Here is a 24769-nt window from a genome sequence, read left to right as displayed (position 1 = left end):
AAACCATATCAGCAAGTGATTTGGATGGGGACACAGCCAAAGCATATCACTTGCTGCAAGTTTGGCTGTGTCCCCACCCAAATGTCATCTTAAATTGTAGCTCCCATAATTCCCATGTGTCATGGGAGGGACTCAGTGGGAGGTAATTGAATCATGGGGGGCCAGTCTTTCCTGTGCTATTCTGGTGGTGAATAAGTCTCACAAGATCTGATGGGTTTATCTGGGGTCTCCACGTTTGCTTCTTCCTCATTTTCTCTTGCTGCCACCATGTAAGAAGTGCCTTTCACCTCCTGCATGATTCTGAGGCCTCGCCAGCCATGTGGAACTGTAAGTCCAATTAAATCTTTTTCTCTTCACAGTCACAGGTATGTCTTTGTCAGCAGCGTTAAAACGGACTAATACATTTGCGTAAGAGGAAACTCGGGGGTTCTACTTTTTATATAGAGCTTAGTAGTTTATAATGAACATTATAGTAGTAGTTGTGCATCAGAACCTGTAAGGTGGGCAAAACAGGTAATACTTCTCCCATTTTACAGATCACAAAATGGAGGCAACGTCTGGGTACAGTGGCTCACACCTGTAATTCCAGCACTTTAGGAGGCCAAGGCAGGCAGATCACTTGAACCCAAGAGTTTGAGACCAGCCTGGGCATCATAGTGAGACCCTCTCTCTCAAAAAAAAAAAAAAAAAAGCCAAGTGTGATGATGGACACCTGTAACCCCAGCTACTTCAGAGACTGAGGCAGGAGGATCACTTGAGCCTAGGAGGTCAAGGCTGCAGTGAGCTGTGATTGTGCCACTGCACTCCAGCCTGGGTGACAGAGAGACCCTCTCACAAAAAAAAATAAAAATAAAAAATGGAAGCAGAGAAAACTATAATTACCTTTTCTAGCTCAACTTTACCACATTGATGAAAAAGTATTGAGCAGCCACAGGTACATGGCATTCCACTGTGTTCTTGGAATAATATTAAAGAAAAAGCATGAAGGTATGGTCTGAGCAGGCAAGAGAAGTCTCATAAAATGAGAGTAATTGATAACGTGACTTCCTTTTTTTTCTCATGGTCCTTTTTCTCATTTAACTGTTTACTCCTTTATATGTTATAGTAATTGTTGTTTAATAATTGCATTAAAATAAGTAGATGCCTTGGACACTGATACTCTTGGAATACAGAACAATGTTCATGGCATTTGATATATGGATACAAGATTTTTTAAAAGGAAAGATGTACATATAGAGTCCCACCAGATTAGAAGTGTGATTGCAATTGGAATTTAATTAGTGAGCACTTACTAAATACCTATTATGTACAAAGTATTGTACTCAATGAGAGTGAATTTGTTTATTTATTTATTTATTTATTTAGAAACGAAGTTTTGCTCTTATTGCCCAGGTTGGAGTGCAAGGGCGCGATCTCAGCTCACCGCAACCGCCACCTCCTGAGTTCAAGTGATTCTCCTGCCTCAGCCTCCCGAGTAGCTGGGATTATAAGCGTGTGCCACCACGCCTGGCTAATTCTGTATTTTTAGTAGAGACGGGGCTTCTCCATGTTGGTCAGACTAGTCTCAAACTCCCAATCTCAGGTGATCCACCCGCCTCGGCCTCCCAAAGTGCTGGGATTACAGGCGTGAGCCACCACACCCAGCCTGAGAGTGAATTTTTTAAAAAGAAACAAGACATTATCAGTGCCCTGAAGAATTTTTAATCTGGTTTGGAAGAAAAAAGATATAGGCTAGGTATTTTGAAGGTCCTCAACAAATATTTGTTGAGTGAATCGATGGATGTATTGTTACTGGCCCAACATAGCATATGATGAATACCAAGAAAATGAGGGCATGTGTACATACATAAGAGTTCAGGGCATAGCTGAAGTGAGCAATGGGATACTCTACTGGACAGATCCATCCCATATACCCACCCTTGTAGAAAATGTCCCCATAAGAAAGAGGAGTTCCATTACAAAAAAATTTTTTAAGATAGAGGGCTGCAACAGCACACTGGACAAATGAAAACTACTGCTACCGCAGGCCACTGTACGCCTACTTTGCTAACAGATTCCAGTAGGATATTTATGTGCCATCCCCAAAGCAGGAGGAAGGTTCAGACCAGTGCCTGAACTACTGCCAAGAAGGAAATCTGGAGCTATATCAAGAGAACAATCCCACATAGGATTGATCACTAACTTTATAAGGATGGACAAGGCAGATGAGAAACAAAGTGGAATTACATAACAGAATTGAGACTTTGACTCCTTCACTTTTAAGGACTGTGAAGATGTGGAAATAGTAGAAAGGTCAAAGAAGGGAGACAGTAGACCACCATATCAATTTTTTAAAAGACTGCAAAGAATATTAGATTCATTATTAAAACTTTAGAGGCCTCTACAACTATATAGAGTCAGAATTATGAAGGTAAAGTCACATTGCAGGGAAACTTTGAGTAGATAGAACACTTAAGCTAAGGAAATCAGGAATTAGAGGTAGGTAACAGTACATTCAGCAGGTATGGGGATACTAAATATTTCTCTTGAACGCAAAACAGAAATTGTCCTGACCCCCCCCCCTTCCCCAATAATGTCTTGAAGGAGTAACTTGAGGCCAGTAAGATGATCACTCTGGACGCCAAGAAGTGGCTGTCTTCTATCCAAATTAAGATTTGCATTATTTGCTAGTAGAACGGAACATTAAGCAGTAGTTTGGAATCTTCCTCACAGAGAAGGTACAAACCAGTGGTGGCTCATGCCTGTAATCCTAGCACTTTGGGAGGCCGAGGCCAGCAGATCGCTTGAGGTCAGGAGTTCGAGACCAGCCTGGCCAACATAGTAAAACCCTGCCTCTACTAAAAAATAGAAAAATTAGCTGGGTGCAGTAGTCCCAGCTACTCAGGAGGCAGGAGAATCGCATGAACCCCGGATATGGAGGTTGCAGTGAGACTAGATCATGCCACTGCACTCCAGCCTGGGCGACAGAGCAAGACAAACCAAATTGAAATAATCCATGCTGATATTTTGTACAACTGCAGGGTTAATGGTAATCTATAGGATTTTGTCAAAGATACAGCAAAACTTATCTCCAAAGGGAATGAGTCAAAAGTTGGGAATTTTAGACTGGCTGAAGCCTTACAAGGAATCTAATAGATTTTTTCCCCTCTGGAAAGTGGCCAAAGACCCAGTGAATATGGGGACAAACCTCAATGCTTTTGCCAGATTCTCATTTAAAAGAGAGACTGGATCCTTGCCTTGAGCTTTAGTGGTGAGGCTATAATCTATTGGCATCCAAATGATTACTTATGAAAGAAGCTTCATCATGCTCCCTAAAAAAACAACTTGTTCCCTGCCAAAATTAGGATCGCATTGATTTAGGAAGAGGATACATACTATGCTGACAGCCAAATGATGATTTGCCAAAAAAAATAAAAATCAAGGCTAGACGCGGTGGCTCATGCCTGTAATCCCAGCACTTTGGGAGGCCGAGGTGGGTGGGTGGATCACCTGAGGTCAGGAGTTTGTAGCCCCAGCTACTCAGGGGGCTGAGGCAGGAGAATTGCTTGAACCTGGGAGACAGAACTTGGAGTGAGCCAAGATCGCGCCATTGCACTCCAGCCTGGGCAACAAGAGCCAAACTCCATCTCAAAAAAAAAAAAAAAATCAGATTCCACTGTGGATGGCAAAAGAGCCTCCTATCACCCACAAGAGGGAAGATAGCCTATATTAGACATGGCCTTACAGACTGTTGACGAGGAACTTGCTGAAGGCTACCTGAAAATAAAATAGTAGGAACTGGGCATTTTGCCATTTAATTATCTGGAAAATTGGAAACCACCTTAGTCTAGGCAAATCCTTGGGGAGGACGTTTACGTCTTTTTTTTTTTTTTTTTTTTTGAGACAGTCTTGCTCTGTCACCCAGGCTGGAGTACAGTGGCATGATCTCGGCTCACTGCAACCTCCGCCTTCCGGGTTCAAGTGATTCTCCTGCCTCAGCCTCCTGAGTAGCTGGGACCACAGGCACGTGCCACCACACCCAGCTAATTTTTGTATTTTTAGTAGAGATGGGGTTTCACCATATTGGTCCGGCTGGTCTTGAGCTCCTGACCTCGTGTTCTGCCCGCCTCGGCCTCCCAAAGTGCTGGGATTACAGGTGTGAGCCACTGCGCCCAGCCAGTTTAAGTCTTAAGTGTTAGGCCGGGCGCGGTGGCTCACGCCTGTAATCCCAGCACTTTGGGAGGCCGAGGCGGGCGGATCACAAGGTCAGGAGATCGAGACCACGGTGAAATCCCGTCTCTACTAAAAATACAAAAAATTAGCCGGGCGCGGTTGTGGGCGCCTGTAGTCCCAGCTACTCGGGAGGCTGAGGCAGGAGAATGGCATGAACCCGGGAGGCGGAGCTTGCAGTGAGCCGAGATCGCGCCACTGCACTCCAGCCTGGGCGACAGAGCGAGACTCCGTCTCAAAAGAAAAAAAAAAAAAAAAAAAGTCTTAAGTGTTAAGACAAAGCACTTAAGGTAGCCACACCTATAAAGTAGAATTGTCAGGTCATTTTCAACCTATATCTTTGCCTATGAGAGCTCTCATGTGATATATGCCTAGTCTACCTTCAGATGAGAGGATAGCTGCCCTGTAAAGCACTTGGCTGTGGGAGGCACTCTCACTTCCCAAAAGGTTGTACTATATAACTGAGTCAATGTGCACTCATGGGGATATCCAGAAGGCCAGAGATCCACTTGCCATTCATGTGGCTCCAGGAGGTAGATGGACTTCCATGCTTCATTACTCATGGCCACTCCTCAAGAGTACCTGCTCTAAGTAGCCATCAGTAAACCATTCCATAAAAAAATGCTCATGTGACCAGGTGGCCTAAAAAAGTCTGTGGTCTGCTGCTTCTTGGCCCTGGATTAGGACTCTTTCTGTTGTTGGAAAATATTTGATTCTTGAGGGGGATGAAATGAGGCAGCACCTGTGAAAAGTATTTGAAAACTCTAAAGGCCTGTACTTGTATAGGGGATGTGGGCAAGATGACTATTGGTAGACAGCAAAAAGTTAAGCCCTCTACCCTGTATTTTCCTCTTAGCTTACAATTTCTTATTTAAGTATCTCTTCAAGAAGACTGGAGTGGAATCTTTTCCCTTCTGGGTGGTAAAACTAATGAGGGAATATTTGCCTTGACTTTGCTATTACAGTGTATGTGTCACATCCCTAAATCCACTCTAGTGCATCTTACACACTTGTCAGATTTATCTAACTCTCACACCACTGTCATCACTTCCGCCTGCCCCTCAGGAGTCTAAATTGATACCTCTGCCTATCATGGAAAATCTAAGCTCTTCAGTCTTGCATTCAAAGTCCTCCTGCAACTACTTGCCCCAGCCTCCATCATCTTTCTAATCTGACCTCTCCTTGCTTCACACTGTAGAAGCAGGTACTCTTGGAGCTGACAGTCATCAAAAAGATGGTGCATATCCAACTCACACATGTTAAAGATGGGGAAACTGAAGCCCAGAGAAGTGAGATGAATATTCCCAAAGCCACACACAGTCCTTCCACTGTGGTCAAGACAACATGCTTTCCATTCCACACACAACTTGCTCCTCTGGTCTTAAGCCATGGGGCGAGGTGAGTAGAACTGATACCCAGAAAACAGTAAGGCATGGGATAAATGTAGATAAAGCAATGTTGAGAATTAAAAACTCCAGTGTGTTTACAACACATAGTGTTCACAGCAAGTGAACTTTATATAGAATTTGCCACCCTCATAGTAGGGAATTCACTAAAGTTGGGAATGAATGTGCAAATGTTTGTTTGCTTTGTTTGTTTTGTTTACCATAGAAGTGAAATTTGTGACAATCTTTTTCAACCTAAATTGAATAAATGATTCAGGACAAGAAATGATTACCAGATGTGTCAGGGTTTTGATGGGAAATGGCCCATCAAATTATTATTGTTTGCCAAGTTTTCCCCTCACAATTGAAGCTAACGAGGTCATTTCAAGGGTAATCATGTTGGGGAACTTCAATGCAATGACGCTGTTACAACTTGCCCAATTTCAAGCTAGGAAACCACGCCTTCTTTGGAAGATTTGTGTGGTAGGAAATGGGGGGTGGTTAGTGATCTAAACCTCACTGATTATCACGAATGACAAGAAGAGGGAAGCAGTGAAGGAAAAGCCTTGATTACAAGAATATTGTTAAATAAATCAAAGGAAGTTTTATAAATATTCAAATGTGTGATGTAATTCAAATGAGACTGATCAACTTTCCACATCTGCTTTGGTGAATAGACAAGGATACTTCAAATTTGTGCATTACATATTTGAACATAAATTACTGCTTATAATGTATTTGAGGTTTTAAAAAATGTTTTCTTTAGTATTTAAATCACCATAGAACTGAAAAAATAAAGCATTTCATCATTATTTTTGCATTATGACTATAACCAGACTATAGGACTTATTCCGATTATTACAAATTCCAAATAAGTGGTGCATGACTTAGTAAAGTTTTTTGTTTTTGTTTTTGTTTTGTTTTTTTAGAGACAGTGATATTGCCCAGGCTGGCATGCAGTGGCTGTTCACAGGCGTGATCTCACTACTGGTGAGCTTGGGAGTTTTGACCTGTTTCTTTTCTGACCTGGGTCGGTTCGCCTCTCCTTAGGCAACCTGCTGGTCGCCCACTTCCAAGAGGTTACCATATTGATACAGAACTTAGTGCAGGCACTGGATCAGCATAGCACACTACAGCCCAGAATTCCTGGACTCAAGCAACCCTCCCACCTCAACCTCCTGAGTAGCCAGAACTACAGGTGTGCACCACCCTGCCAGAATAGTGACATTTTAATTTGCCTACAAATTATTGCATTTGTCTGAGTGTCCAGGTTAAGATTTAGTGCTTTTTAAACTTTACCACTAAAAAGACATCCTATTGCACCAGGACCTGCCCATAATGAAGCCTAAAAGCAGCCTGATGGAACAGACTTTGTCCTCTACTCCACAAAATAGCTGTTGGTTTTAATATAGAAGCGCACACCTCTCTCCCTCCCATACATGTACACACCTAAATTCTCCAGTAACTGACTCCTCAGGGAGATGCTTTATGTCATCTACAGCTTCACTTTCCCGGCACATGGTATAGGTGCATCAAGAGCCCTTCATAACGCAGGAGGAGAAGCAGGGTGTGCTTCATTTATGTTTAGAAAAGCATGTTTAGAGGTTGTATCATCCAATTTGAGTGGGGAAAAGTGGCTGTGCTTTGTATATAAGCTTTGCATATGAATGTTTATGGAATTGAAATAGTTGATTATTGAAATGACAAACTTTTCGTAACAGAAAAGCCCTACATAAACATAATGTATTAAACATAATCCCTTGTTATGTAATTCTTTCAAGCCCAAAACTCAGAAAAAGCAGCAATGTGTGCTTTTACTAACTCCTCCCTCAGGTGGGCTTCAATTCCTTCTCTCTGTTTATTCTAACCTCTCCAGTTAAACACCATTCCCTTACTAGAGATCAAAGTAACTCTGCATTGTTTCCATTCTTTACTAACATTACACACTTCTCGGCCACGCGTGGTGGCTCATACCTGTAATCCCAGCACTTTGGGAGGCTGAGGCAGGTGGATCACCTGAGGTCAGGAGTTTGAGACCAGCCTGGCCAACATGGTGAAACCCTGTCTCTACTAAAAATACAAAAATTAGCTGGGCATGGTGGCGGGCGCCTGTAATCCCCACTACTCGGGTGGCTGAGGCAGGAGAATCACTTGAACTAGGAAGGCAGAGGTTGCAGTGAGCCGAGATTGCGCCACTGCACTCTAGCCTGGGTGACAAGAGCGAGACTCTGTCTCAAAACACATTACACACTTCTCAAAGAGCAAGAGGGTGAGGATTATCCCTTTCTAATTTCTGCTGCTTACTCCCAAACATAGCTTGAAAATCCCTTTTGCTTGGCTTTGGCATTTTGGGGCACATCTGGATTCGTTCCAGGGTTTGTCTTCCTGACACATACACACAGAAGTGTACACTGTCCTCTTCTCCTGGGTTAAATACACATCAGACAAGCCTCAGGTTCTCTGCCTTTGTTATGTGCCCAGCCTTTCACAGTTAAAGCCCAAATAACCTCTACCTGCAGGCCCCAGCCTGCCTGAGCCTGTGAATCAATTCCCCCTAAGGCCAGAAGAGTATCAGCCTCAGCCCCAGTAGTCCGAAATGAGGCTTGCTGCCTATAGTGTGCTAGCAATAAAAAAAGTCTTGGGGCCTATAAGACTTTGGAGTAACAGCATCTTCAATCTGTGCTGGCCTCAGCCATGCAACTGGGAAACAGCAGAATGCAGTAGGGAGAGTAGTGGCTAAGGAGCCTGCCAGGTTAAGGTTAGTCTTCCCATTCTCACCCTTGACAAGTCACTGAACCTCTCTGAACCGCCTGTTTTCTCATCTGTCAAGGGAAGGTGGTCTCTAATTCCCATCCCCTGCAGGGGCTCTGTTATCTATATTCAGTCTTTCTATTACACTGTTTTCAAATTCAATACAAGTAGAGGCTTCCCTCTTAATTTTATGTCTCAAATTATCTTTGCCTGATAGGATGGTAGAAAATGTACCTAATATGGCTGGGTGTGATGGCTCACACCTGTAATCCCAGCACTTTGGGAAGTGGAGGTGGGCAGATCACAAGGTCAGGAGATTGAAACCATCCTGGCTAAGAGGGTGAAACCCCATCTCTACTAAAAATACAAAAAATTAGCTGGGCATGGTGGCGGGCACCTGTAGTCCCAGCTATTTGGGAGGCTGAGGCAGGAGAATCGCTTGAACCCAGAAGGCGGAGGTTGCAGTGAGCCGAGATTGCGCCACTGTACTCCAGCCTCAGTGACAGAGCAAGACTCCATCTCAAAAAAAAAGAAAGAAAGAAAGAAAATGTACCTAATATAAGGTCAATCATTTGCCTTCTCTTGTTATTTCTGTTCAAAATGTTTTATTTTTCTTACCCTTAAGCCATACTTTCAAACCATAAAGCTATGGAAGGGCAGCAAAGCCTAAGATTAATAATAATAATTGCTAATATTTAGTGAAGATTAATAACGTGGTAGGTACTGTACTAGGCAGTTGACATGGATTGTTGTACTTAATCCTTGAAACAGCCTAATGAAAAAGGTGCTTCATAGGTAGGCACTATGAAGTCAGTATGATTGCCATTGTACAAATGAAGGAACTGAGGCGTGAAGATGTTAGGCAACTTGCCCCGGGGTCACACATACCTAGTAAGTAGAGAGGGATATAGCAGAAGTTGGGAGAGAAAGTTCTTAATTATACCAATAGGTTATTATTTTTCTCACTTCAGCGGTGGTCATGTCTAATTCAGTCCAGATAACAAGTAACTTATTGCCTGGTGTGACATTCATTTATTTGTTGAATATCTTCTTGGTGCAAAGCCCTGTGCTAGAAGACTTGCACTATGGGAGATTATACAAAGAGAAAGATGTGGTCCCTGCCCTGAAGAAAATCAGAAGCTAGTAGGGAAATAGACTAAGGAATAATGAATTCCAATACAGGTAAAACACAGTACATGCTTTAATAGTGCTACAAGCTAAGTGCCAGCTGGCCCAGACGGCGAAGCAGTATGTGTTGGTGTTACATAGAAGGCTTCATTAAAAAGTTTATTTTGGAGTTGAGCCTTTATGGACAAGTAGGATTTTGAGAGGTGGAAAAGTGAGAGAAAGACATTCCAGGCAAGGGAACCACATGGGCAAATACTCACACTGAGTCACTATTGACTCACTAACCTCAGTGAAGGGTTTGTTCCTGGATTAGCAAGGAGTTTGGAGTTTCTAAGCCTTAGGGTGTATGAGAGGAAATCCTAATTTGGTAGGTGATAGTAGAAAGGCAAAGTCATAAAATCTGGGAATTGAAGATCCCCAAAGGTTATCTAATTTAGTAACACATCCAATGCCTAAAGCTCTGCCAAGTCATCACCAAAACTAGGTTCAAATAGTTCTAACATCACATGCATTATTGTCTCCTGTGGCAGCCCATCCCATCACTTTCTGAAGTTATATTGCCCATTTATTTGTGTATTTGCTTATTGTCTGTAATACTAGAACTCAAGTTCTGTGATGGCAGAGACTGACTTACCTGTCGTGTATCCCCAGTGCCTAGCATTGTAGGCATACAATCAATATTTGTTGAATGCATTCCATCTCAGGACAGCTCTGACATCTAGAAAGTTCTTGGGTGATTTCCACAAGATAGTACTTTAATATATGAAGACAACTATAATAGCCCTCTTTTATCTTTTTCAAGTTAAATATCAACAGTTAGTCAGCAATTCCACATGAAAAAATAACTTTGGGCCTTTTCACTATCCTGATCACACTCTCAAATAAGCTCCATTTTGTCTCTCTTTCTTTTAGTGTGTTGTTGCAAGAACAGAAGGCAATATTCCAACTCTGTTACCCCCTCAAATTAGAGAGGTCCTATCAACTCTCTTATTCGAGGTGTTACAGTGTGTCCCAAGATGGCGCTAACTGTGTTGAGGTCCACTTCACCCTGTTGCTTCATGTTTCTCTGACTGTCAGCTAACCTCCTTACCACTCCCTTCACCCGTTGGTGTGTTCTACTGCTTGCTCACCTCTCTCTTGTCCTGACTTGTGCAGGTAGATTTTGAAAACCAAGCCCAGGGCCCTACATTTGGGAGGCTCTTACAGTAATCCAGAACAAAAGATACAAGGTATTGAACTAGAGCAGTGTGGCCAGCAAGGAAGAGATAAAAAGAAAAACATATCTGAGGCATTGTCAATGGGACTTGCAATCTACTGATTTAGTGACCACTAGCACGCTTTCTCAATGGATGCCTCTCTCTCCAGACCACGTATGAATTCGGAGTCAATTCCCAGTTTCTCCCTACCTCACTGCCTTTGAAGTAAGCGTGCATCTCTTCTGAAGTCTTTTATACATTTTTTCCCCAAGTTACTGTCTATAAAAATATATTAAGAAAGTTCAAAGGCAGCAAGATTTCTAGCCAGGATGACTGAAATTATGGTAGTTCCATGACTAAGGTAGGAAATTCAGCAGAAGGACCAGACATTAAGGTGATAAGGAAGCACTTGGTTTGGGATATGTTGAATTTGACGACCTGAGGACATCTAGCAAACAGTTTGAAAAGTGTGTACTTCTTTGGCTCTGGAGTGCAAACTGAAATGTAGATCTGTGAGTCATCAACAGAGATGCTTGAAGCTTTCGCCAGAGAATGAGAATTTTGATTATCATTTAAACTGAAAAAAGACAAGACTGAGAAAAGAACTTTTAACAATGACGACATAAAATGGGTATTTGGAGGAGGAATCTCCCAGAAAGAGAGAGAGGGGAAGGAAGGCTCAGGGGGTATGGGGAAAACTTGATGGGTTTATTGTCAGGGGTGAAGTTGGACATTATTGTAGAAGGCAGAGAAATCAGTTACATCAAACACAGCAGAAATCTCCTGGAGAACAAAACTTCTCATGATGCTACTGAGTTTATCCACGAGGAGGTGATTTAATAACCTTAGACAAAATAATTCCAGTTTTAGAGCCAGGTTGCAAGCAGTTGATAAATAAGCAGTAAATGGTAGCAATGAAGTCAAAGTGGTTAAATGCAGACTGCTATTTTGAAAAGATGTTATGCAATACATGTAAACTAGAAAAGCAACAAATCTATATGATATTTATATGATCTACACATTCTAAAATATAACATGGGGTTAATTCTTATTTCATTGTAATGTCTGACTCTAGAATTAAGCATTTCATAGATCTTATGATCACACTAGGTGTTCAAAGGTCTCACCACATCAAAGAGAATAATGAAGTACCAGCTACTCGAGAGGCTGAGGCAGGAGGATCGCTTGAACCGAGGAGTTTGAGGCTGTGGTGTGCCATTATTGTGCCTATGAATACCCACTGCACTCTAGCCTGGGCAACATAGTAAGACCCAGTCTCTAAAAAAATAAAATAACAGAAAAATTGAAATATATTGTTATGGATAGATTTCATTGAACCTAAATAGGGCTACATGTATTTTCTTGTTTTGTTTTTTTTTCCTGGTTCCCATTTAGGTGTCTAATTATGAAATGGCCAATTAAATCATTTTCTTCGAGATCAATTTTCATCTAAGTCTGCCTGGATTGGATGGTAGGTCAAGCTTTTTAAACTTTAACCCAACATAGATTCTGTCAGAAGCACCACTAGGTCTGGTGAATTTCTGGATCTATTCTGTATTGCCTCCTAAACCCTTGGGGTATGAATCTCTGAGAAGCTCTTTCACCTCCAGCCCTGGCCTCTACCTCCCACAGATTCATAGGATGCCAAATCTGGAAGTGACTTTAGAGTTCTTTTAGCTCACCTCCCTTAATTTCATAGATAAATGAACTGAGGCCCACCGTGGGAAAATGACTTGTTCAGGGAGCATTGTTGCCAGCATGAGTTTTAGGAATCAGACCTGGGATTGAACCCTGGATCCATTATTACCTAACTGTATAGCATTAAACTAGGCTCTTCACCTCCTGAACCTCAGTTTTCCCATTTAAAAATGGGGCTAATGATCATCACACCTGCCTTATGTAGTTGCTATGTGTATTGAATGAATAAAATGTGAAAGCACCTAGTCAGTGCCTGTCACATGGTAGAAACTCACCAAGTTTATTCCCTCTTTCTTTCCACAAGATTTCATAGCCAATGTGACATGAGCAAAACTCAAAGCAAACCTAGGCCTTCTGACTTTCAGGCCAGAAACCTGTTCATACACAGGGATCTTCATATTGAGGTGCCCCTTGAGGTATCTGAAGACTTGCCAAGGGGTACAGGGGCATGGATAGTTTTAAGAAAACGGATTTCCAGATCCTCAAGTTCCATATGAACTCTTTCTTAAAATTGATTTGAGTATGCAGCTGCAGTTGGGAGTTTCATTTTCCTCCTCATATTTCACAACGGTTCTTCTACTTTACAGAGGAAAACATTTAAAATCTTACAGATGTGCAACTGTAAGATTTAAATTTGCACATCACCTTAAAGTGTTAAACCTCCAAGTAATAAAGGAACATTGTGACAATTGCTTTAATTGAGATATATAAGCTGACTTTCAATCAATTTCATTAGGAGATTCAGTTCCAATTAAATTTTACTTTATAGGTTTAATAAGATTATTAAAATTTGTGATAAAGTAGGCTATTTTGCTCTCTTGTGTACTCCTAATAATTGTTTTAGTGCCTCGATGAAAAAAGAAAACCCAAAGAACAACAACAAAAAAACCCTTTTCAGCCAGGCACGGTGGCTCATGCCTGTAATCCCAGCACTTTGGGAGGTTAAGATGGGCGGATTACCTGAGGTCAGGAGTTCAAGACCAGCCTGGCCAACATAGTGAAACCCCATCTCTACTGAAAATACAAAAATTAGCTGGGCGTGGTGGCGCGCACCTGTAGTCCCAGTTACTCGAGAGACTGAGACACAAGAATAACTTGACCTGGGAGGCAGAGGTGGCAGTGAGCCAAGATAGCACCACTGCACTCCAGCCTGGGTGATAGAGTGAGACTCCATCTTAAAAAAAAAAAAAAAATTAAAATTAAAAATTTTTTAAAAAGCCCTTTTCAACCTTTAGAGTTTTAAAAAGGTCACAGGAATTTTTTTTTTTAATTTTCAGTTTATACCTGTCTACATATTTTCATTGTTAAAGAATGATAGGGAGATCAGTAAAAGACCTCAAGCATAGAAATATACTGTATTAGGTTAAAGTCTATGGAGGAAGTGGGGTGGAAATACAAGTTCAAGAAGAAAAAAAAAACCTGTAAAAATTTCAACTGTAAAAGGTGAGCTTGTTATAAAGTTTTAAAATGGATGAGGTGGATATCAAGATACTCTGGTATTTTAGAGAGCATTGGAAAAACTTAAAAGAGTGGTGATGAAATAGATTTATTTATAATGTCCTGGAAATTATATCCTTTCCAATGCTTTAAACTTATGATGAAAAAAATTTAAATGTCAACTTAAAAAATGCATAAAAAAGAACACAATTTTTCAAAATTATTTGAAAAAAAGGTACTGCTGGCACTACCCTGGAAAGGTCCACAGCTGCCTCACTGTCTTACTGTCATTTTGGTCCTGCACTGAGGGAGGTCTTTCCCCCTTGGTTCTCAAAAGTAGATGCATGCGTGTGCGCCATGCATACAACATACCTCCAGAGCTTTGTGTCCTCTTCCTCTGACTCCACGTTCTTGAGCCAACATTTTCTTCCTTTGCCTTTTAGGGGTATCTGTTTTGCTCCAAGCCCTGTATGTTTACATTTGACCCTTTTCAGCTCCCTCACCACCCCTTTGTACCCCTTTGTCCTCCTTCACCCCCTCACACCTGCTCATTTCCTTCTGAAGTTATCACTTTGCCTACAACATAGTTATTACCCTCTTGCTGAAGTTGCTTTGTCCATTAGAGGATAATCAGCTTCTTCCTTCTTCTATTTCTCCAACAGAAATTCTAATCTTTAGTGCATCAAAATCGCCTGGAGGGCTTGTTAAAGCACAGATTACTGAGTCCTTCCCCAGGAGTTTCGGATTCAGTATGTCTGGAGTAGGGCTTGAAAATTTGCATTTCTGGCTGGGCACTGTGGCTTACACCTGTAATCCCAGCACTTTGGGAGGCCGGGGCAGGTGGATCACTTGAGGCCAGGAGTTCAAGACCAGCCTGGCCAACATGGCGAAACCCCGTCTCTACAAAAACTACAAAAATTAGCCGGGTGTGGTGGCTCTCTCCTGTAGTCCCAGCTATGCAGGAGGCTGAGGCATAAGAATCCCTTGAACCCAGGAGACGGAGGTTGGAGTGAGCCGAGATTATGCCACTGCACTCCAGCCTGGGCTACAGACACTCTTGTCTAAAAACAAACAAACAAACAAAACATTTCTAACAAATTCCCAGATGACGCTATGCTGCTGGTCTGGAGACATCATTTTGAGAACCATTGCTCTAAGCTCATGTTTGGTGTGCTCATCAGAGGTCATGTGGCTAAAGGTAGGTACCTGTATTTCTGAGGCTAAAAGTGGCATCAAAAGAGGTATCAGGTATGAAGCCAGAAGCATATGTGCTTTGTTGAAGATATTTCTCATGCAGTCTAAAAATTCTTCAGGATTGGATTGATTTAAAGCAGAAATCAGAGCAAAAGGGCCATAATTAGGAAAACACTGTCTCAAAGTTTTACAGCAGCCACCTTCTCTTCCAACCTCCTCACCAAACAGTGGAACTCACATTCATGGCAGCCTTTCTCTATGCCAGACATTTTTCTAGACAAATTCCCACGTGTTATCTCATTTAGTCCTCATGTCATCCTTATAAACTACGTTTTATTATTTTCCTCATTACCCATAAGAAAACTGAATTTAAAACTGAATTTTAAGGCCAGGCACAGTGGCTCATGCCTGTAATCCCAGCACTTTGGGAGGCAAAGGCCAGAGGATCACTTGAGGTCAGGAGTTCCAGACCAGCCTGGTCAACATGGCAAAACCCTATCTCTACTAAAAATACAACAACAACAAAATATTAGCCAGTGTGGTCGCAGATGCTTATAGTACCAGCTACTTAGGAGACTGAGGAAGGAGAATCGCTTGAACCCAGGAGGAAGAGATTTTGATGAGTCAAGATTGCGCCATTGCACTCCAGCCTGAGCGACAGAGCAAGACCCTATCTCCAAACAAACAAACAAACAAACAAAAACCCCTGAATTTAACTTAAACTGAAAAGCTAAGTTCATTGGAAATTGTCCTCCAAATCTGTTCACAGTTCACTAATTTCAGGTGGCCATACAGAAGGATGAAAAAGTCATCAGATTGTTAACTGCTGTTATAATACAAGCAAGTACAGTAAGTTCTTCAAGAAAATCATGTGCAAGCATGCTTTAAAAATTAAAGAGAACAGGCAGATTTCCCTAAAGGATAAATAGCTGGTCCCATTCAGATCATCCATCCATCAACAGAGAACAGAAGAGAATCTGGAATTTCATCTCGTCTACTACTCTCTATTGATTTTAAAAAGGCATTGGATTCCATCAACCATAACTCAGTTATTTCAGCATTATTAGAAAAAAGAAACCACACATAATATTGTGTGATTTAGAAACTCAACATACATAAACCACAAAAAGACCACCCTAGATCATAGAATACTCTAGCATCTTAGAGAACGGACTGATAAAAACAAATAATTAGGGGATGTTTCTCATTGTATAGAGCAATTGCATAAGGCCGTGTGTGTGTGTGTCTGTGTGTGTATGTAGTGTGTTCTCATATCATTAATATTATCAATGTCTGAATCTAAAAAAAAGTTACCAGGCATGCAAAGAAATAGGGTATTAAAACCCATTGTGAGAAGATAAGTCAATGAAAATCAATCCGGAACTGACATAGATTTTAGAATTATTGAATAAAGATATTAAACTGGTATCCTATAGATTCAAAAACTTAAGTAGAGACATGAAAGTTATATAAAACGTTTAACAAGCTTTTACAGATTAAAAGAACAATGTGTGAGATGAAAAATATAATAGATGTGATTAATGGCTGGTTAGAAATTGCTGGAGAAAAGATTAGTGAACTTGAAGACATATAAAGGCAATAAAAGCTATCAAAAACTAGACAAAGTGAGAAAAGAGAATTTTAAAAATATAACAGAATATCAACGAGCATTAAGAAATCTAATATACATGTAATTGAGATTTTTGAAAGAGAAAAAAGAGTGGGCAGAAAAATATTTGAAGATATAATGGCCAAAATGTTTCCAAGTTTCAAGAGAACTGTAAATCCACAGAACCAATAAGCTCAGCAAACCCCAAGTGTAAGACATATGAAGAAAACTGTGCCAAGACACATAATAAATTGTTCAAAACCAGTGATAATGGAGATAGCTTAAGAGAAATCAGACATGTTACATATAGAAGAACAAAGATAAAGATGCAGGAGATTTCTTGTTAGAAACAATACAAGTGAAAAGACAGTGCAACATCTTAAAAGTACTGCAAGGGGCCAGGAGTGGCAGTGCATGGCTGTAGTCCCAGCTACTTGGGAGGCTGAGGTAGGAGGATCCCTTGAGTCCAGAAGTTCTGGGCTGTAGTGCGGTATGCCGATTGGGTGTCTGCACTAAATCTGGCATCAATACGGTGACCTCCTGGGAGTGGGGGATTACCTAAGGAGCAGTGAACTGGAACCAGTTCAGAAAAAGATCAGGTCAAAACTTCTGCTCTGATCAGTGGTGATCATGCCTATGAATAGCCACTGTACTTCAGCCTGGGCAACATAGTGAGACCCTGCCTCTGAAAAATAAAATAAAATAAAGTATTGCAAGGGGGAAAACACTTGTCAATCAGGAAAAGTATCCTTCAAAATATCTTTCAAAAATAAAGGTAGGATAATGAATTTTTTCAGACATACAAAAGCTGAAAGTTCAAAAATTTATCATCAGCACACTCACTATATAAGAACATTTTTATTTCTGCCTTTCCCATCCAGATGCCTTTTATTTGTTTTTCTTGCCTTATTTCACTGGCTAGAACCTACAGTACAATGTTAAATAAAAATGGACATCTTTGTCTTGTTCCTGATCTTAAGAGGAAAAGACATCTTTGTAAATAGTCCTTTTATCAAACTCTCTTTAGTCATCCATTTTTTTTTTTTTCCTTAATGGGGACTTGCTCAGTCTGTGGCCCAAACTGGAGTAGAGTGGTACACTCACAGCTCACTGCAGCCTTGACCTCCTGGGCTTAAGCCATCCTTCCATCTGAGCCTCCTGAGTAGCTGGGACCACAGATGTGCACTACCACACCTGGTTAATTTTTATTTTATTTTATTTTTGTAGCTATGGGGTCTCACCATATTGCCCAGGCTGGTCTTGAACTCCTGGCCCCACCTTGGCCTCCCAAAGTGCTGGGATTAGAGGCATGAGCCAGTGCACCCAGCTTAGTCATCCATTCTGAATGTACCACCTGTTTCCTGTCAGTATCATATCAATTTTTCCCCCTAAATAGAAGGCAAGTAAGAATCAGAAGGTAGAAATTATAGAAGATAGAACATGGCTTGGCATTAAAAAACAAACACAAAAACCTTCTTTCTTTCTTTTTTTTTTTTTTTTTTTTTGAGACAGAGCTTACTCAGTTGCCCAGGCTGGAGTGCAGTGGTGGTGCAATCTCGGCTCACTGCAACCTCAGCATCCTAGGTTCAATCGATTCTCCCACCTCAGCCTCCTGGGTAGCTGGGATTACAGGCACCCACCATCATGCCTGGCTAATTTTTGTAGAGATGGGGTTTCACCATGTTGGCCAGGCTGGTCTCGAACTCCCGACCTAAAGTGATCCGTCCACCTCGGCCTCCCAAAGTGCTGGGATTAAGGCATGAGCCACCATGCCCAGCAAAAAACTTTCTTAACAGTAAGCCCCATCAAGCAATGGAAATGGTTGCCTTGGGAGAAAGTCCTTTGCTAGAAGTTTCAGAGGACCACATGCTATGAATAACGTGGCAGTGATTTTCATTCTTAGTGGGAGAAAAAAAACTAGTCAATCTCTTCAGTTGCTGTATGGCTGCAATGATTCTATGACAATCTCAGGCCATGTGATGTTGCCTTCAAGAACGGAAATTATAAGCAAACCATATATTTGAATGCTTTATGTACAGTGTTACATACAGGCAAACCAATAGGCCACTAAGACTTATTAAAGAACTATGTTCAAATTGTGTTTAAAATGTCCTCTTGAAATTGTTTCCAAGGAATCCTTAGCAGCACATTCATTGTAAATCCCCCAAATTTTACTGGTCAATAAAGAAATTCCATTGCACAGAAATGTTTGCACCTGTTAGGGTTAGAGAAGTCTGCTAGAAGAAATTCTGGTTGTTAAAAGAAACCTCTGATTGGATGAGACCATAAGAAAAGATGGTGCTGAGTGTACTGATGGTACTGGACTCTTGGGTAAGTGTTTGATTATTTGCTTTGGGGGTCTTTCTGATCTCTTTAGGTCAGTGGGAAGAAGGAAAATAAAATATCAAACATATGGTAAGTTTTCTCTAATTACATGATTAAGCATAAAAAAAAAAAAAACTCCAGGTTAGCCTCCCTCATTCTACTGGGAATGTTCACTACTTCTCAAGTCTTCTGAAACCCACACTCTTTTCTTCCTGATTTTGCCACCAGAAAGACCCAGGTAGCTAAAATGAGCATGCTTCCAGATACAGGAAGACACATTCTCAGAGAGAATAGGACAATCAACTAATTAAGAGAAGAACACTGGAAGAAAGATTGACGTAACAGCCCTGGAAACCAAACGGTGAAGTGAATGAGGCCTACAAAAGATTTGTACTGAGTGTCAAACTTAGATGTGGGTTGATATCCCAGATAATTTAGCAATACTTTGTAATTGATTAAATTTATTATTTTATCTTATTCATTTATTTTTATTTTTATTTATTTATTTTTTTGAGACAGAGGTTCACTCTTGTTGCCCAAGCTGGAGTGCAGTGGCACAATCTCGGCTCAGTGCAACCTCCACCTACTGGTTTCAAGCAATTCTTCTGCCTCAGCCTCCCGACTAGCTGGGATTATAGGCACCTGCCACCTTGCATGGCTAATTTTTGTATTTTTAGTAGAGACAGGGTTTCACCATGTTGGCCAGGCTGGTCTTGAACTCCTGACCTCGTGATCCACCCACCTCGGCCTCCCAAAGTGCTGTGATTACAGGCGTGAGCCACTGCGCCCGGCCCTATTTTGTTTTGAAACAAGGTCTTGTTCCGTCACCCAGGCTGGAGTGCAATGGTGCAATCTCAGCTTACTGCAACCTCTGCCTCCCAGGCTCAAGTGATTCTCCTGTGTCAACCTCCCAAGCAGCTGGGACTACAGACGCACCCACTATGCCAGCTAGTTTTTGTATTTTTAATAGAGATGGGGTTTTGCCATGTTGGCCAGGCTGGTCTCAAACTCCTGACCCAAGTGATCCACCCCCATTTGGCCTCCCAAAGCACTGGGATCGCAGGCGTGAGCCACCACATCCCAGGCCAATAATGGATGAAATTTAGATAGATTGGGATTCCATTTGTACCTAATTGTTCTTAAATTTTATTATTATTATTATCATTATTATTATGACAGAGTCACACTCTGTCCCCCGGGCTGGAGTGTAGTGGAACCATCTCGGCTCACTGTAACCTCTACCCCTTAGGTTCAAGTGATTCTCCTGCCTCCACCTTTGGAGTAACTGGGATTACAGGTGTGCATCATCACGCCCAGCTAATTTTGTATTTTTAGTAGAGACAGGGTTTCCCCATGTTGCCCAGGCTAGTCTGGAATTCCTGACCGCAAGTGATGCACCCGCCTCAGGCTCCCAAAGTGCTGGGATAACAGGCATGAGCCACCACCTGTGGCCTTACATTTTATTATTTAAGAAGTAATACATGCAAGGGTGTATATTGAAAAGTCAATCTATACTTTTACCTACCACTATAACCTCAATCAAGTCCCATACCCAGAAGCAACTAGGGTTACCAATTTCTGGTAACTGTCATCTTCCAGAAATAGTCTATGAATATATGAGCAGGGAGTGGGTGGGCAGGGTGAGGCATAACTGTAACATAATGTAACACAATGAACATACTGTACTGTCCCTCACGTCTATCTTTTAACAATTTATATCCTTGAGATGTTTCTTATTTTTATATAGAGCTCTGCTTTATTCTTTTTAACAGTAGCATAGTTTTCTTGTGAGGAAGTATAATTATTTATTTGACCAGTCTGAAAATGATGAATATTTAGATTACTTCTAGTTTTGTTTCCTGGCACTTTTTTTTTTTTTTTGCTCCTTTAAAAAAAGTATGCATCGGCCAGGCGCGGTGGCTCAAGCCTGTAATCCCAGCACTTTGGGAGGCCGAGACGGGTGGATCATGAGGTCAGGAGATTGAGACCATCCTGGCTAACACGGTGAAACCCCGTCTCTACTAAAAAATACAAAAATCTAGCCGGGCGAGGTGGCGGGCGCCTGTAGTCCCAGCTACTCGGGAGGCTGAGGCAGGAGAATGGCGTGAACCTGGAAAGTGGAGCTTGCAGTGAGCTGAGATCTGGCCACTGCACTCCAGCCTGGACCACAGAGCGAGACTCCATCTCAAAAAAAAAAAAAAGTATGCATCTTAATAATGCTTTTTAATTACTATGCTTAATAAATGTATCATCTAGGAAATAACACTTTATTAAGTTAGCTAAAATAACAAGTTTGAATCCTTTGCTAAAAGGGCTGTGGAAAAATGGGCCAACTGATTGGTTCTGAGAGAGAGAGAGAGAGAGAGAGAGAGAGAAAGAGAGAGAGAGAGAGAATGTGTATTTGTCCAAGGATTATGGCCACTGTTCTCAAATCTAGCTGTTTATCAGAATTTTCTTAGTCTTTACTCAAAATACTGATGCTTAGGTCACATGCATGGGGATTCTGATTTAGAAGGACTGAATTAGGACCTAGATATTAATATATCTATCTGGAAATATTCCATGGAAATATCATGTATTTTGAAAATATTTCACAGGATTCTGATTTATAGCTAGTGTTGAGAACCAATCATTGATAGAGAATAGTGGACCAATTTATACACTTATTAAATATAAATGGTTTATTTTGTGAAAAAACATTCTTTAGTGTAAAGTGCTTTAACTCAGCTCTCTTTCAGTTCTCTACATCTGGGGGCAGAGTTGAAAGAGCTGCTCTACCCATCTTAATCCCAGGCTCAGATGTGCAAATGTTAGAGTCCACCAACACTCAGGACTTAGTTCTTAGAAGAAATGGCCTTTGTAGAATTTGTCTCATGAATTCAGCTCTATTAAGGGATGACACACATCACTGTCTCTGTTATTACACATTAAAAAGTCTTTTATAGATAAAAGCACAAAGACTTTATTGTATTAACACAGCTAACCATTTATAGAAATCCCTTGATCCTTATTTATCATTGCAAAAATAAAATATATAGTTGTAATTCCTCTGTACATATGACTTTGGTTCTTTTTCCTCTTAGCTTTATTCCTATGCACATTTCAGTACACAAATACAGAACACAAAGTTATCATTTTAGCAGCTATAAGATTACATTGTTTTACCTCATGTTTTGCAAAATTAGTCTCTAAATCTGAACATTTGGGTTGTGCAGTTTTTCCTTATTATAAATGGTGGAGTTATAAATATCATTGATCAAACACCTTTTTTCATTTTGAATTTTTCTCTTACATTACCAAAAGAAGACGCTTTAGATCAAAAGAACGAACAATGCTAATCCTTTTGCCTGTAGAGACTTACTGCTCTGCAGGATTCTACTAAGTCACTGGGCCCTGAAGAAAGGACCAGTGTGCTGCTTTCCTCACAGCCTCTCCAACAAGATGTTTTATTCATTTCATTTTAGTTAACCTGATAAAATATTAAGTTATATTTCATACCAGATGAACTTATGGAGCATATTTGTTAAAAGGCATTGTAGGGATTTAAGTCAAGGAGCCTGACTTGACTTACTTGACTTACTTGACTTGACTTTCTGTGCCAGAAAGCCTACATCCAAATTCTTGCTCTGCTGTATGACTTTCAGTAAGTTCCTTGCTTGTCCTTTTTTTTTTTTTTTTTTTTTTTTTTTTTGAGATGGAGTCTCCCTCTGTCACCCAGGCTGGAGTGCAGTGGCACGATCTTGGCTCACTGCAACCTCTGCCTCCTGGGTTCAAGTGATTCTCCTGCCTCAGCTTCCCCTAGTAGCTGGGACTACAGGTGCACACCACCACACCCAGCTATTTTTTTTTTTTTTTTTTTTTTTTTTTTTAGTGGAGACGAGGTTTCACCACGTTGGCCAGGCTGGTCTCGAACTCTTGACCTCAGGTGATCTGCCCGCTTCTGCCTCCCAAAGTGCTGGGATTACAGGCGTGAGCCACTGCGCCTGGCCAAGTTCCTTGCTTTCTTTGTGTCTCAGTAGACTATGTCTAAAATGGCAACATTATGGTAAGCATGTTGCAAAAAATAAGTTAAGTGCCTAGAACTGTTCCTGGAATGTAGGAAGCACTATAACTACAGGCCATTATGAATGCTCATGAGAACCAGGAGAAATGCTAGACTCCAGAGAGAAAGCTGTGAACCCAGGAGACACCAGAACAGTTTCTCCACTCACAAGGCCATAGCCTAGTTGGGAATACAGCCAGTTGCAGTAGCACAATGCAGGTATACAAGAAAGCATGTTGGGAAAAATCCCTGCTAGAATATTTAATTTTTGCATTAGAGATGCTCAATGAATGTTCTAAATGTTGGATTATGGTCTATATTTCTTTCTTTCTTTTTTTTTTTTTTTTTTTTTTTTGAGACAGAGTCTCACTCTGTTGCCAGGCTGGAGTACAGTGGTGCCATCTCAGCTCACTGCAACCTCTGCCTCCCGAGTTCAAGCAATTCTCCTGCCCCAGCCTCCTGAGCAGCTGGGATTACAGGCACGTGCCACCATACCTAGCTGATTTTTGTATTTTTAGTAGAGATGGGATTTCCCCATGTTAGCCTGGCTGGTCTCAAACTCCTGACCTCAGGTGATCCAGCCGCCTCGGCCTCTCAAAGTGCTAGAATTACAGGCATGAGCCACTGCGCCTGGCCTGTATTTCTTACATGAACTATTTAATCATAGCCATTGTCCACTTGCCCAAAGGTTCTAAGTGTCTATTAAATATGTGTATACCTTCTTTTTTTTTCTTTTGTAAAGATTGGGGTCTTGCTATGTTGCCCAGGCTGGTCTCAAACTCCTGTCCTCAAGCCATCCTCTCACCTTAACTTTCCAAAACTCTGAGATTATAGGTGTGAGTCACTGTACTGGCCTATGGCCTATGTTTTTAAATGTATTTATTTAAAAATAGAAACAGAGTCTCACTCTGACGCCCAGGCTGGAGTGCAGTGGTGCAATCTTGGCTCACTGCAAACTCCACCTCCTGGGTTCAAGCGATTCTCGTGCCTGAGCTTCCCAAGTAACTGAGGTTACAGACGCACCATGCTGGCTAATTTTTGCATTTTTAGTAGAGACGCAGTTTTGCCATGTTGGCCAGGCTGATCTCGAACTCCTGATCTCAAGTGATCCGCCTGCCTCAGCCTCCCGAAGTGTTGCTTTCTCATCGAATGACACATCTTAAATATCTTTTCATGTTGGTACATATAGATCTTCCTCATTCGTTTTAACAGCTGTATAATTGTTCAAAGTAGGTGTGTAGTGTAGTTTATTTATCATTAATAGACATTTAAATCATTTCCAATTTTGTGCTATCACAGTTTTGTAATAAACAACATATCTATCTTTGTACAATTGTAGTTTTCTTGTAGAATTTATTTTGAGTATTGGACCTTTTTCCATTATATTTATTTGAGGTATTTTTCTGTTGCTTACATTTTTATCTTTTGCATATGACAAGAACTTCAAACTAAGTTGCTCTTGTTCCTAACATATCATCTCAGAGATAGCTGGTGCATATACAGGCATGTGTAACCAAAGCAAAAGTTTTATGGAACATAGTTCACCTTACTACATTCAATATACTTTAATTCATTCCATTGTATTCTATTCTATTCATTTCATTTTATTGAAACATGTTTGTAAAGTTCCTTTAAATTGATTTTAAAATCGCTAGTTCATGGCAACTCATAGTTTAAAAAGCTATTTTCGTTTTCTCCCCTACCCTGTGTTGAACCAGTCTATAGAAGCAGGCACCTATTTGAGTTTTCCTGCCTGGCAATCAGTAACCTCTAAGAACTGAAGACCTCCCTTGAA

The 24769-nt window shown here is 41.0% G+C and overlaps 1 long non-coding RNA gene across 1 annotated transcript; it reads left to right on the top strand.

Moving 5' to 3' along the window:
• Positions 1 to 5407: 5407 nt before the first annotated feature.
• On the top strand, positions 5408 to 7350 carry LOC141409725 (uncharacterized). The gene is made up of 2 exons (XR_012431672.1): positions 5408 to 5607; positions 6524 to 7350. It is a non-coding gene; the product is annotated as an uncharacterized lncRNA (long non-coding RNA).
• Positions 7351 to 24769: the final 17419 nt, after the last annotated feature.

Source organism: Macaca fascicularis, chromosome 2 (assembly GCF_037993035.2).
Source record: "Macaca fascicularis isolate 582-1 chromosome 2, T2T-MFA8v1.1".
Taxonomy (NCBI): Eukaryota; Metazoa; Chordata; class Mammalia; order Primates; family Cercopithecidae; genus Macaca; species Macaca fascicularis.
The sequence above is the reverse complement of the archived record's forward strand: the minus strand, read 5'-3'. Positions and strand labels throughout refer to the sequence as shown.